Consider the following 14443-nt stretch of genomic DNA (forward strand, 5'->3'; position numbering starts at 1 on the left):
GGTACTGAATGCATGCCCATGAGACACCTGTATTCATCATAAACTTAATATTATCTAACTAGACATAAAGTCAAACGTCAGCACACCATCATCAAGTGAAAACAATGTAAACAGAACTATACCCAAGCAGATCCCAAACTCACAAGGAAGTTATACGAACAGGTGGTTCACACTCCCAGCATGATGTTTCTGACTTCACTGTCATACCTCTCACATCCCACTTCTGTGGCCTCATGGTTATTTGCTTCTGATCATTTGCCTGCAGAGGGGGAAAAAAAAAATCTAAGAAAGTTTATAGAAAGTTCTGTACGATATGGTAGCTCTTGCCCTAAAAGGACTTCTGTGACATTCAGCTCCATTTAGGTAAACCCTGAAGAGCAGCGTGAAAGAAGTATCTCCCTGTGAGAAAACTTCAAGAACTATAACTTAGTGGATACTCTGCTTCGTGCAACTGAAAGCATTTTATATGATATGTATTTTCCATATAACACTGCTGCAGACAAAAGAGCTCTGTAAGTCAATAGTATGATATCCATTGGATTTACAGGTCTTGTCTTGCATCCCATCACTCAGAAGCAGTTGGTACTGATCTTATAGAACAGTAACATGGCTATTAAAAACTCAGTTTCCTGGCCAACTGGGGGATCATGCTATATTGAGATGTGAAGATGGTGTGGTCCTACAGGATGAAATAAATTCTCTAAACCTTTGATTAATATATGATGCACTGGGAATTCCCTGGTAGTCCAATGGTTAGGATGTCGTGCTTTCACTGCCAAGGGCTTGGATTTGAACCCTGGTTGGGGAACTAAGATCCCACAAGTCACGCAGTGTGGCAAAAAAATATATATATATATACACACACACGTATATGGAACCAAAATGGTAGAAATGGTGGTTATGCCGCCCACAGTTTAACCAGTGACCCTTTCACAAAGTGTTTCTTTCCTGTCGCCATGACTTTGGGTTCTGCTAGTTTAGCAGTTTTAATAATTAGGGTAGACGTACATCCTTCAGGGACATAAGAATTTTGTGAAGTGGACAAGTAGAAATGTCTTTTAATCAGAAAATAAAGAATCACAATTTAGGTGAGAAGATAGGACTAGAGGCAGCAGTTTGAGAGTCATCAGGTATCAGATGTAAAGGTGTAAGAGAGGATTAATCCTCTGAAGGAGAATGCAGACTGAACAGCCAGCCAAAGACTGTGCCCTGGGAAATCCTGCAATCAGAGGCTCGATGGAATGAGAACAGACTGATGCAATTGTAATAAAAATCAATGAGACATTTCTAGTTTTAAGTGTTATCTGGCAGCCCCTGACTCAGCCTCTCCCAACTGCTGCCTACATTAAAAGACAAAGAAAAATGATAAAATGTATACCAGTGCAGAACATGAAGACTGACAGGTTGCTGACTGCCAAGAGGAATTATCCTGATTTATGAGGCCAATGGAGTTGAATTCAGAAAAACATTTGGTGGCCCACCCATAGTCTGCTTCATGAGTCAGAGCAGATTCAACCCTCTGAAAATAGGTAGGATGTCTGGGCATCCTTCCCCCATTGTTGGCTTGGTGACTCAGAAAGCCAGGATCCATACAGAGCTGCAAATTGAGCAATCAGCCCTCTTTTGCCTACAAAATCCCATATCATGCTTTTTGGTTATAGTACTGTTAGAGGCTAGCATCTTTCTGTGTATTTCTGAAGACTGCGACTTCCAAAGTTCATTGGGAAAGGATGGAGTGGGAATGGAGAAGCAGGTAGTGGTCCATTGTGGCCTGGCAGATTTGTCCCTATGAACAAAGTCTACAGACAGAGTGCTGGTCACAGTGTTTTCTGAGCTGATAGCAGATCATGAATTCCGTTGGTTTGTTTTGTCAGAGAATCAGTTAGTTCCTATCCCTCAGGCAGTAACATTAGTTCCACAATGTCCCATCGAAGTATAGCAGAGCAAGGTAAGAAGAAACACTGGGGCTACGCTGGACGTGGGCATACTAATCTGGTCTCTAGCTAAAGATCTAAGAGTAGAGCCAAAGGAAATCCATACTTCCGCCTGGGCATATGAAGAGTATACTGCCTGTAGATGAGAAAACAAAGAGCGGAGAAAACTGTCCAAACTGACTTAAGGTCTTAATAATTTCCACCAAATCTAGCACTATGAAAAGCTATCATATGTTCATGTGTTTTATTTCCTCAGGTTAGCATTCCTGGTTTTGTCTCCAGCACCTACTAACTAAGGTCAATCTTGCCTGACAATCTTTGAAAAAGATCCAGTTCTTGGTTCACCTTACCTCACAGATTTCATGTTTCAGATTATTGTCTGCTTCTCAAGACTGCAAAGCTCTTAGACTTGGGTTACCTTTTGCTCCCTACCCATAGCTAGTGGCCAGCCCTGCCTACTGGCATACAACTTGCCTCAAATCCTGGGAACCCTGGTCCATATCAGATACCCAAGCCCTTTTCTCACCCAAGAGAGATATAAAAAATAATATAGAAAAAGGAAAATGAACATAGTCCAGAAGATTCAGAGTTTTACTTATCTCTGAAAGTGATTTTCATTTACAAAACTGTTTGACACCCTCAATAAGAAAGCAAGAAGTCATGGCCTGTCCAAAACATATTCAGAAGGACAAAAGAAGAGAAGATGAGATAAAACCCAAACTGAGAATTATGAGTATGTCTGAAGAGTAACCCAAAAGAATTTGGACAGAAGTAATAGTAAATCAAAGACAAATTGAATAAAAATGTCCAGACCTAACAGAAGGCTTAAAAATAAATTAATGAAATTAATGGAAGAAGACTCACATCTAGACATACCTTGGGAAAAAAATTAGATAACAAGGATCTTATAGGCATTAGGCAGACTAAAACAGACTACTTATAAATGACCAAAAATCTGGTAGTCCTCATGTAGAGCTTCCACTATAACAGACTTTTTAACAAATTTGCAGGGATACAATTTGAAATCCAAGCCATTGTGTAAGTATGAACCAAGTGTGAGCCAATGTGTTCATGTGTAACGGCAAGAGAAAAATGAGAGACTTCAGAATAAGCATACCATTCGTGTTCGCTTCTTTAAGGAAATCTTAAGTATATATTCAGCTAATTAAGAAAGAAATCAAAATAAGAGTTCCAAATGAGGAAGTTGTGCTATAAAATATGGGCAGTGGACATTAAAGCCCATTAAACTTCATTCATTCATTCATTTAACAAGTATTTATTGAGCCATTGCTATGTGATAAGTGTTGGAAATGCAACAGTGAACAAAACTGTTGTCCAGGAGTTAGTGGGAAACAAAGAAAATTCAACAAGTAATTATAATCATCAATGTGTGCTATGAAGCATATAGTAGAGGCAACTAGCCTATTTTAGGGGTCAAAGAGGATAAACCAGAAATGAAATTCTTAACTGAGACCTAAAAGGTTGCTAAGAATTAGCCAAACAAACAAAAAGAGGGGAGAGAGTGTTCTAGACAAACTGAAGAGCTCTTATAAGCCTCAGAAGCAATACAGGACATTTGAAGAATAGAAATATGTTTGGGAATTCCTTGGCGGTCCAGTGGTTAAGACGCTGCGCTTTCACTGACAAGGCCATGGGTTCAATCCCTGGTCAGGGAACTAAGATCCCACAAGCCGTGCAGCATGAGAAAAAAAAAAGTTCTCTGTAGCTGGAACTTGGAGACCAGGCTAGAAAGATAGTCTGGGCCTGGATAATGACTGTAAACCATGCTAAGGGGGTTGGCTTTTATCCTAAAGGTAAGTCAAAATATTATAGAAAAGTTTAACAGGAAATAGATGACCAGATTTGAGAAAATCTGATTTGAAAAAATTCAGGAAAAAATTTCTTGTATGTAAATAATGGATTGTACTGTAGCATAGGTAAGTGGGTAGATTCAAAATATTTACAAAAAAAAGATATTTAGGAGACAATCAATAGGATATGGTGGGACTTCCCTGGTGGTGCAGTGGTTAAAAATCCACCGGCCAATTCAGGGGACACGGGTTCGAGCCCTGGTCCAGGAATATCCCACATGCCGCAGAGCAACTAAGCCTGTGCTCCACAACTACTGAGCCTGCTCTCAAGAGCCCATGAGCCACAACTACTGAGCCCGTGTGCCACAACTACTGAAGCCTGCGCACCTAGAGCACATACTCTGCAACAAGAAAAGCCACCGCAATGAGAAGCCAGCGCACCACAACGAAGAGTAGCCCCCCCCAATGCAGCCATAAGTAAATAAATAAATAAATAAAATAGGACATGATGAATGATTAGACACTGCAGAAAAGGGAGAGGAGGAGTTAAGACTGACTAGTAGTTTCTAGCAGGGGCTATTGGGTGGATAGTCATGCTGCTGCTGAGAGGAGAGATATTGGTGAAGGATCAGGTTAGGGGGATAGTTCAGTTGGGGACATTTTGATTTGAGGAACCTAGAAATCATTCAAGTAGGCAACTGGGTATATGAATCTGCTGCTCAGGGAAAAGATCTGTCCCAATGTAGAGATTTTTGAGTTAAAAAGCAGTTGTCAAAAAGATGGGCAGACATCAGGAGAGGCATGTGGGAGGGGCCCTCCAGGAGGAGTGGGAGAGGAGCAGAGGGCGATTGCTCCACCCACTCAGGCCCAGGTAGCCTGCTGAGCTCCCAGGTGAGGTGCCCTGCCCTCTGAGACCAGGGGTGGGGGGCACACCTGGGCCCCTTCTGTTCCTTGAGCCTAAGGTCCACCCACCACAGCCCCCAGGGCTTTTTCCAGCCCTGTGGGTCCTAAGCATAGGCCCCACCCACCACCCAAACCTCACCCTTGCTTAGGCCCCACTCTCCACAGCCAAGGCCTTCCCCCACTCTCTATTTTGTTTTCCTTTTCCCTCTTCCATTTTTTTACTATTGTGGTACTGATGTACCTGCCAGTTGTTGATTCATCTATATATATATATTTTTTTTTTTTTGCGGTACATGGGCCTCTCACTGTTGTGGCCTCTCCCGTTGCGGAGCACAGGCTCCGGATGCGCAGGCCCAGCGGCCATGGCTCACGGGCCCAGCCGCTCCGCGGCATGTGGGACCTTCCCGGACTGGGGCACGAACCTGTGTCCCCTGCATCGGCAGGCGGACTCTCAACCACTGCGCCACCAGGGAAGCCCTGATTCATCTATATTTTTATTTTTACATTGTTTCTAACATATCTGTTAGTTTCCTGGTCTAATTTTATTTTTTATTTTTTTACTCTTCTCTCCCCCTTTTTTTTTTTTTTGTTCCTCTTCTCTCTCCTCTTTTTTTTTTTTGCCACCCCATGCGGCTTGCGGGATCTTGGTTCACAAGCCTGGGGTCAGGCCGAAACTCCCGTGGTGGGAGCTCTGAGTCTGAACCACTGAGTCTGAACCTCAGACCCCAGGAAATATTCATCAGACTGAGGTCTCACAGAGTTCCTTTTCTCAGCACCAAGACCCAGCTCCACATAATAGCCTACAAACACCAGCGTTGGAAGCCTCAGGCCAAACAACTAGTAAAACAGGAAAACAATCCCGCTCCAAAAAAAAAAAGGGACGGCAAAAAAATATGTCACAGATGAGGAGAAAGGTAAAAACCTACAAGACCAAATAACAGAAGAGGAAATAGGCAATCTACCTGAAAAAGTATTCAAAGTAATGATAGTAAAGATGATCCAGGATCTCGGATAGAATGGAGGCATGGATTGAGAAAATACAAGAAATGTTTAACAAAATCTAGAAGAATGAAGAAACAAAAAAACAGAGATGAAAAACACAATAAGTGAAATGAAAAATACACTAGAGGGAATCAATGAAAGAATAACTGAGGCAGAAGAACGAATAAGTGAGGTGGAAGACAAAATGGTGCAAATAACTGCCAAGGAGCAGAATAAAGAAAAAGAATGAAAAGAGTTGAAGACAATCTCAGAGACCTCTGGGACAACACTAAATGCACCAACATTCAAATTATAGGGGTCCTAGAAGAAGAAGAGGAAAATGAAAGGGTCTGAGAAAATATTCAAAGAGATTATAGTTGAAAACTTCCCTCACATGGGAAAGGAAATAGTCACCCAAATCCAGGAAGCACAGAGAGTCCCATACAGGATAAACCCTAGGAAAAAGACACATATTAATCAAACTAACAAAAATTAAATTCAAAGAAAAAATATTAAAAGCAGCAAAGGAAAAACAAAAAATAACATACAAAGGAATCCCCATAAGGTTATCAGCTGATTTCTCAGCGGAAACTCTGCAGACCAGAAAGGAGTTGCAGGATATACTTAAAGTGATGAAAGGGAAAAACCTACAACCAAGATTACTCTACCCAGCAAGGATCTCATTAAGATTCAATGGAGAAATCAAAACCTTTTCGGACAACCAAAGATAAGAGAATTCAGAACCACCAAACCAGCTTTACAACAAATGCTAAAGAAACTTCCCTAAGTGGGAAACACAAGAGAAGAAAAACACCCACAAAAGCAAACCAAAATGATTAAGAAAATGGTAACAGGAACATACATATCGATAATAACCTTGAATGCAAATAGATTAAATGCCCCAACCAAAACACACAGACTGGCTGAATGGATATAAAAACAAGACCCGTATATATGCTGTCTACAAGAGACCCACTTCAGACCTAGGGACACATACAGACCGAAAGTGAATGGTTGGAAAAAGATACTCCATGCAAATGCAAATCAAAAGAAAGCTGGGGTAGCAATACTCGTATCAGATAAAATAGACTTTAAAATAAAGACTGTTACAAGAGATAAGGAGGGACACTACATAATGATCAAAGGATCAATCCAAGAAGAATATATAACAGTTATAAATGTTTACGCATCCAGCATAGGAGCACCTCAATATATAAGGAAAATGCTAACAACCAGAAAAGGAGAAATCGACAGTAACACAATAATAGTAGGGGACCCCACTTACACCAATGGACAGATCATCCAAACAGAAAATAAATAAGGAAACACAAGCTTTAAATGACACAATAGACCAGATAAATCTAATTGATATTTGTAGAACACTCCACCCAAAAGTGGCAGAATACACTTTCTTCTCAAGTGCACATGGAACATATTAAGGAATAAAAACCATACGATAATCTCAATACATGCAGAAAAAGTTTTGCCAAAACTCAACACTGCTTTTTGTTAAAAATTCTCCCAACAATGGGCATAGAGGGAACCTCCTCAACATAATAAAGGCCATATATGACAAACCCACAGCAAGCATCATACTCAGTGGTGAAAAACTGAAAGCATTTCCACTAGGATCAGGAACAAGACAAGGATGTCCACTCTCGCCACACATTTTTTTGTTTTTAGTAAATTTATTTATTTTTAATTTTGGTTGCACTAGGTCTTTGTTGCTGTGTGCAGGCTTTCTCTAGTTGTGGCGAGCAGGGGCTACTGTTTGTTGCGGTGCACAGGCTTCTCATTGCGGTGGCTTATCTTGTTGCAGAGCACAGGCTCTAGGGGCATGGGCTTTGGTAGTTGTGGCATGTGGGCTCAGTAGTTGTGGCTCAAGAGCACAGGCTCAGTAGTTGTGGCACAAGGGCTTAGTTGTCCCTGGCATGCAGGATCTTCCCAGACCAGGGTTTGAACCCATGTCCCCTGCATTGGCAGGCAGATTCTTAACCACTGTGCCACCAGGGAAGTCCCCACTCTCGCCACTCTTATTCAACATAGTTTTTGAGGTCCTAGCCACAGCAATCAGAGAAGAAAAAGAAATAAAAGGAATACAAATTGAAAAAGAAGAAGTAAAGCTGTCACTATTTGCCGATGACATGATACTGTACACAGAAATTCCTAAAGATGCCACCAAAAAATGACTAGAACTAATCAATGAATTTGGCAAGGTTGCAGGATACAGAATTAACGCACAGAAATCTCTGGCATTCCTATGCACAAACAATGAAAAATCAGAAAGAGAAATTAAGGAAACACTCCCATTTACCACTGCAACAAAAAGAATGAAATACCTAGGAATAAACCTACCTAAGGAGGTGAAAGACTTGTACTCAGAAAACTATAAAAGACTTATGAAAGAAATCAAAGAGGACTTCTCTGGTGGCGCAGTGGTTAAGAATCTGCCTGTCAATGCAGGGGACACAGGTCCGAGCTCTTGTCTGGGAAGGTCCCACATGTCACCGAGCAACTAAGTCCATGTGCCACAACTACTGAGCTTGAGCTCTAGAGCCCATGAGCCAAAACTACTGAGCCCGTGCACCGCAACTACTGAAGCGCATGCGCCTAGAGCCTGTGCTCCACAACAAGAGAAGCCACTGCAATGAGAAGCCCACGCACCACAACAAAGCGTAGCCCCTGCTCACCACAACTAGAGAAAGCCCGCATGCAGCAACGAAGACTCAACACAGCCAAAAATAAATAAATAAATAAATTTATTTTTTATAAAAGAAATAAAAGATGACATAAACAGATGGAGAAATATACCATGTTCTCGGATTGTAAGAATCAATTTTGTGAAAATAATTATACTACCCAAAGCAATCTACAGATTCAATGCAATCCCTATCAAACTACCAATGGCATTCTTCACAGATTTAGGACAAAATAATCTTACAATTCGTATGGAAACACAAAAGACCCCGAATAGCCAAAGTAATCTTGAGAAAGAAAAACGAAGTTGGAGGAATCAGGCTCCCTCTCTTCAAACTATACCACAAAGCTACAGTAATCAAGACAGTATGGTACTGGCACAGAAACAGAAATACAGATCAATCGTACAGGATAGAAGGCCCAGAGATAATCCCACGCACATATGGGCACCTAATTTATGACAAAGGAGGCAAGAACATACAATGGAGAAAAGACAGCCTCTTCAATAAGTGATGCTGGGAAAACTGGACAGCTACATGTAAAAGAATGAAATTAGAAAATGACCCAACACCATACACAAAAATAAACTCCAAATGGATTAAAGACTCAAATGTAAGACCAGGCACTATAAAACTTTTAGAGGAAAACATAGGAAAAACACTCTGACATAAGCCACAGCAAGATATTTTTTGACCCACCTCCTAGAGTAACAGAAATAAAAACAAAAATAAACAAATGGACCTTAATGAAACTTAAAAGCTTTTGCACAGCAAAGGAAACCATAAACAAGATGAAAAGATAACCCTCAGAATGGGAGGATATATTTGCAACTGAAACAACAGACAAAGGATTAATCTCCAAAATATACAAACAGCTCATGGAGCTCAACGTCAAAAAAACAAACAATCCAGGTAAAAATTCGCAGAAGACCTAAATAGGCATTTCACCAAGCAAGACAAGCAGATGGCCAAGAGGCACATAAGAAGATGCTCAACATCACTAATTATTAGAGAAATGCAAATCAAAACTACAATGAGGTATCACCTCACACCTGTCAGAATGGCCATTATCAAAAAAATCTAGAAACAATAAATGCTGCAAAGGGTGTGGTAAAAAGGGAACCCTCCTACACTGTTGGTGGGAATGTAAATTGACACAACCACTACGGAAAAAAGTATGGAGGTTCCTTAAAAAACTAAAAATAGAACTACCATATGACCCAGCAATCCTACTACTGGGCATATACCCAGAGAAAACCATAATTCAGAAAGAGAAACGCAGGGCCTTTGTATGGAAGTATTATGGCAGCACCATAGCACTGGTGGAGGATGAGGAACAGGTGAAAATTACTGCAGTTCTCTCAGGATCTCTTGGGGGGATCTCTGCTGACCCGCTGCCAACCCATTGGACTATAGCACTGCTTCTTCAAAGCGTTTAGAGGAGAATTCTTGAGTCTGTTGGAGAGGCAGCAATGGTGAGATGACCCATTCAATCTCCTGACTGGAACAATCAAACTCTGGCTGCTGACATTCTGGAGTTGTTGGCAGGGAGATTAGTGGTCTTGACATTCACCATGTAAATGACAGGGTCTTGGGGCTCCAGCCGGGTGTCAGGCCTGTGCCTCTAAGGTGGGAGAGCCGAGTTCAGGACACTGGACCACCAGAGAACTCCTGGCCCCACATAATATCAATTGGCAAGAGCTCTCCCTGAGGTCTCCATCTCAGTGCTAAGACCCAGCCACTCAATGACTAGCAAGCTCCAGTGCTGGACACCCCATGCCAAATAACTATCAAGACAGGAACACAATCCCACCTATTAGCAGAGAGGCTGCCTAAAATCATAATAAATTCACAGACACCCCAAAACACACGACTGAGGGGAGATTAGTGGTCTTGACATTCACCATGTAAATGACAGGATCTTGGGGCTCCAGCCGGGTGTCAGGCCTGTGCCTCTAAGGTGGGAGAGCCGAGTTCAGGACACTGGACCACCAGAGAACTCCTGGCCCCACATAATATCAATTGGCAAGAGCTCTCCCTGAGGTCTCCATCTCAGTGCTAAGACCCAGCTCCACTCAATGACTAGCAAGCTCCAGTGCTGGACACCCCATGCCAAATAACTATCAAGACAGGAACACAATCCCACCTATTAGCAGAGAGGCTGCCTAAAATCATAATAAATTCACAGACACCCCAAAACACACGACTGGACGTGGTGTTGCCCACCAGAAAGACAAGATCCAGCCTCATCCACCAGAACACAGGCACTAGTCCCCTCCACCAGGAAGCCTACACAACACACTGAACCAACCTTACCCACTGGGGGCAGACACCAAAAACAATGGGAACTACAAATGTGCAAACTGCGAAAGGGAGACCCCAAACACAGTAAGTTAAGTAAAATGAGAAGACAGAGAAATACGCAGCAGATGAAGGAGCACAGTAAAAACCCACCAGCACAAACAAATGAAGAGGAAATAGGCAGTTTACCTGAAAAAGAATTCAGAGTAATGATAGTAAAGATGATCCAAAATGTTGGAAATAGAATGGAGAAAATACAAGAAATGTTTAAGAATGACCTAGGAGAACTAAAGAGCAAACAAGATGAACAACACAATAAATGAAATTAAAAATTCTCTAGAAGAAATCAATAGCACAATAACTGAGGCAGAAGAACAGATAAGTGACCTGGAAGATAAAATAGTGGCAATAACTACCACAGAGCAGAATAAAGAAAAAGAATGAAAAGAATTGAGGAGAGCCTCAGAGACCTCCGGGACAACATTAAATGCACCAACGTTCGAATTATAGGGGTCCCAGAAGAAGAGAAAAAGAAAGGGACTGAAAAATATTTGAAGAGATTATAGTTGAAAACTTCCCTAATATGGGAAAGGAAATAGTCAATCAAGTCCAGAAAGCACAGAGGGTCCCATACAGAATAAATCCATGGAGAAACACACCAAGACACATATTAATCAAACTATCAAAAATTAAATACAAAGAAAAAATATTAAAAGCAGCAAGGGAAAAGCAACAAATAACATACAAGGGAATCCCCATAAGGTTAACAGCTGGTCTTTCAGCAGAAATTCTGCAAGCCAGAGGGGAGTGGCAGGACAAATTTAGGTGATGAAAGGGAAAAATCTACAACCAAGATTACTCTACCCAGTAAGGATCTCATTCAAATGAGAAATTAAAACACTTACAGACAAGCAAAGCTAAGAGAATTCAGCACCACCAAACCAGCTTTAAAACAAATGCTAAAGGAACTTCTCTAGGCAGGAAACAAAAGAGAGGGAAAAGAACTACAAAAACAAACCCAAAACAATTAAGAAAATGGTAATAGGAACATACATATCAATAACTACCTTAAATGTAAATGGATTAAATGCTCCAACCAAAAGACATGGACTGGCTGAATGGATACAGAAACAAGACCCATATATAGGCTGTCTACAAGAGACCTAATTCAGACCTAGGGACACATACAGACTGAAAGTGAAGGGATGGAAAAAGATATTCCATGCAAATGGAAATAAAAAGAAAGCTGGAGTAGCAATTCTCATATCAGACAAACTAGACTTTAAAATAAAGACTATTACAAGAGACAAAGAAGGACATTACATAATGATGAAGGGATCAATCCAAGAAGAAGATATAACAATGGTAAATATTTATGCACCCAGCATAGGAGCACCTCAATATATAAGGAAAATGCTAACAGCCATAAAAGGGGAAATCGACAGTAACACAATCATAGTAGGGGACTTTAACACCCCACTTTCGCCAATGGACAGATCATCCAAAATGAAAGTAACTAAGGACACACAAGTTTTAAATAATACATTAAACAAGATGGACTTAATTGATTTTTTTTTCAGTTTTTAAAAGGAAGATTTATTCGACAAGTTTCACTTAGCGCAATACACCTAAAAGGAAAATCACAATACAATGAAAAGATTTAAATCAAGGCCTCAGAATTTCATACAAACACCAAGACCAAAATCCTAAAGTATTGGTATTGCGTCTCAAATTTTCCCCATTAACTTAAAAAAAAAGCTTAAACTTACGTACCATAGAGGTTATTAAATGAATCTAGAATTAATAAACATGCCAAATGTTTCACTTTTAATTGTAGACACAGCTCCTATATTGACTTTTACAAAAAAGCATGTCTTTCAACAATGCATCCAAACAGTGTTCAACGTAATGTGGTGCAAGCAACATTTAACACAATTCAGCTGTTTTAACCTAAATAAACCTACTGCTTAAATACATCCTACAATATAACTTGAGAAAAGCTGAAAATTATTTAACAGTAATAGATTACTCAACCTAGTTACATCCTAAATGAATGTTTGTGTTCAAAAATACTGAAACTTAAGTCTTTAACACAATCCTGATTTCCACTTAGAGTAAGCATAAATCACAAGCTTGTATTGCAAAACTGTTAAAACTTAAGTTTTATTTTTCTTTTAAAAAATGTTGACCAAGAGTCAGTGATCAGAATCAATTACATTCCCCATCCACCACTCATACTGGACATGCTAGACATCCCTCCCATTCCATTCACTCCCATAGATGCTCAGCTTCCACTACTAAAGTAGCTGCTGTTCAGTGCTCCTTGGCTGCCTATGCAGTGTTTGATTGAAAATCACTGGAGTTTTCCTGTAAAACTTGGTCATATCCACTCATGCTGCTCTGGCCACCATAGCCACCTCCATAATGACCACTCAGCTGCTGGCTGGCTGGGCCGCCATAACTAGACTGGTTTGACAAGCCCATGACTCCCATCATTTGGCTACCATAAGCACCACTGCTTGCTCCTGCTGTAGAATTCAAGAGCTCTACATATCTGTGTTGCATATTTGCTTTATCTTTTGCTATAGCTGTCACAGCATCTTCATGAGTTGCAAACTTGACATCTGCTTCACCAGTTGCTCTGCCATCAGGACCAATTTCAATATGTACTCTCACAGGGTTGAGTGGTGAAAAAAAAATTATAAATGCCATTCTCAGTAGTTCTGTAAGGTAATCCATGCATGTGTACACAGTGTCCTGTTGTGCTCTGGAAAGTAGAGCCACCATCCCCATATCTGTGATCTCACATTCCTGAAAAACAAATCTATCTGACCCAAGTCCATAGCCATCATTATAGACATATAATCATCATAGCCTCCATAACCCCCACCATAAGCACCACGCCTCATCCTTTCAAAGCCAGCTCCTCTTCCAATGCTGTTATACCCTCTGCCATAGGGACCTGGCCATTGCATGGGCATAAGTTTTCGTGGTGGATCATAGTGAGTTCTAACTTCAGCTTGACTGCTCTTAAAGATTTCAATATACCTGTGCCCTATTCTTTCCTTGTGTTTCTTTAGAGCCTTTTCAGCTATTTCCTGTGAAGCAAACTGCACGAAGGCCTCCCCCGTACTCCTCCCCTGGAAGTCCACCAGCAATGTTATCCCATTTGGCACGATTTCCAACCCTGAGAAGAACTGAACAATTTCTTCCTTGCTACATCCAAAGGGGAGTCCTCTAAGCTGTACAAAACCATCATTGGCCGTGTCAAGACTATTTGGACCAGTATGCTTCAACACCCAATCCATTTCAATGTTGTTTGACTTGAATACTTCAACATATTTGTGTCCCATAGTTTCTTTGTCTTTTTTCAGGGCCAATTTGACTTCATCTTCTGATTCAAGTTCAACTAAACCCTCGCCACTCGGTCTGCCTTCTCTGGTGTAGATGAAACGAACACCTTGAGCCTCATTTTGAATTTTGCAGTCAGAAAAAAACTGCTGCACTTTGTTGGCCGGGCAAGACCAAGACAAACCCCGGACCTTCACCATGAATCCCGCGCCACCTTTGGTGCCCAACATCAACGTCTTTTAGGGAGTCCTGGCGTCAAAACAGACTCCACACACAACTTCAGCACAGATGAGAAGAAAATCAATTGATATTTATAAGACATTCCATACAAAAACAACAGAATACACTTCCGTCTCAAGTGCTCATGGAACATTCTCCAGGATAGATCATATCTTGGGTCACAAACCAAGCCTTGGTAAATATAAGAAAATTGAAATCCTATCAAGTGCCTTTTCTGACCACAATG

The 14443-nt window shown here is 40.9% G+C and overlaps 1 pseudogene; it reads right to left on the minus strand.

The window, feature by feature from the left end:
• Nucleotides 1-12956: 12956 nt before the first annotated feature.
• LOC112408945 (heterogeneous nuclear ribonucleoprotein H-like) lies at nucleotides 12957-14204 on the minus strand (annotated as a pseudogene).
• Between the last annotated feature and the right edge of the window lie 239 nt (nucleotides 14205-14443).

The sequence above is a fragment of the Neophocaena asiaeorientalis genome, unplaced genomic scaffold (genome assembly GCF_003031525.2).
Source record: "Neophocaena asiaeorientalis asiaeorientalis breed wild unplaced genomic scaffold, Neophocaena_asiaeorientalis_V1.1 scaffold182, whole genome shotgun sequence".
In the NCBI taxonomy this organism is placed as follows: domain Eukaryota; kingdom Metazoa; phylum Chordata; class Mammalia; order Artiodactyla; family Phocoenidae; genus Neophocaena; species Neophocaena asiaeorientalis.